The following is a 646-nucleotide window of genomic DNA, read 5'->3' as shown; positions in this document are numbered from 1 at the left end:
TAATTTTAATTTCTAAGCATTTTTGTTTACACCATGGAAGATACAAAATTATAGGCTTTGTACATGGTCAATGCTGTTATAATCTCTACTAAATCATACAATTTTAAAGTTTGCACTGTAAAAAATGTTTCATTACTTGGATGAAAGTAATGCAGCTATCATTATTATTCAGACATCTTTCTTCTGGAGTATAGACAGATTCAGTGTTGGTTTGATTTGAGTTTCCCCAGATCTCTACAAAATATTTCACACGTATAACTGCACGAAATATACAAAAGGAGCATTTAACATTTTAATCTGATATATTTAGAAAAAGAGGAGCCGACACAAACATGAAATATCCAGTGATTGAGAAAAACTTAACATTTCAATAAAATCTGACTGATGAATGAAAGTGAAAAGAAAAGAAAGAAAAACAACATCCTGGTATTCAGAGAGAAACAGACAGAAAAACATGAATAATTTAAGCTTCAATTTTATGAAAGACTTGGTGGAATTTCACTGTGGAGAAGATTTAATCCATGAATCTGAAAATGTGTTTGAGTGAAAGAGAGACTAGAGATGAACTATCTGTTCAACAGTGAGAGAGTTTCTCTGACAGGAGGAAAATCTTTAGACTCAAATCAGCAAAGAAACACTGAAGAGG

At 31.4% G+C, this 646-nt stretch overlaps 1 long non-coding RNA gene across 1 annotated transcript; it reads left to right on the top strand.

Annotated features, from left to right (window-relative positions):
* The first annotated feature begins 11 nt into the window (after positions 1-11).
* LOC106944477 (uncharacterized) lies at positions 12-646 on the top strand. Its single transcript, XR_001424329.1, has 2 exons — positions 12-252; positions 513-646. It is a non-coding gene; the product is annotated as an uncharacterized LOC106944477 (long non-coding RNA).

The sequence above is a fragment of the Poecilia latipinna genome, unplaced genomic scaffold (assembly GCF_001443285.1).
Source record: "Poecilia latipinna isolate Pla-1442-1.1 unplaced genomic scaffold, P_latipinna-1.0 Scaffold11162, whole genome shotgun sequence".
Taxonomy (NCBI): Eukaryota; Metazoa; Chordata; class Actinopteri; order Cyprinodontiformes; family Poeciliidae; genus Poecilia; species Poecilia latipinna.
This window is presented reverse-complemented; position numbering and strand designations above follow the sequence as displayed.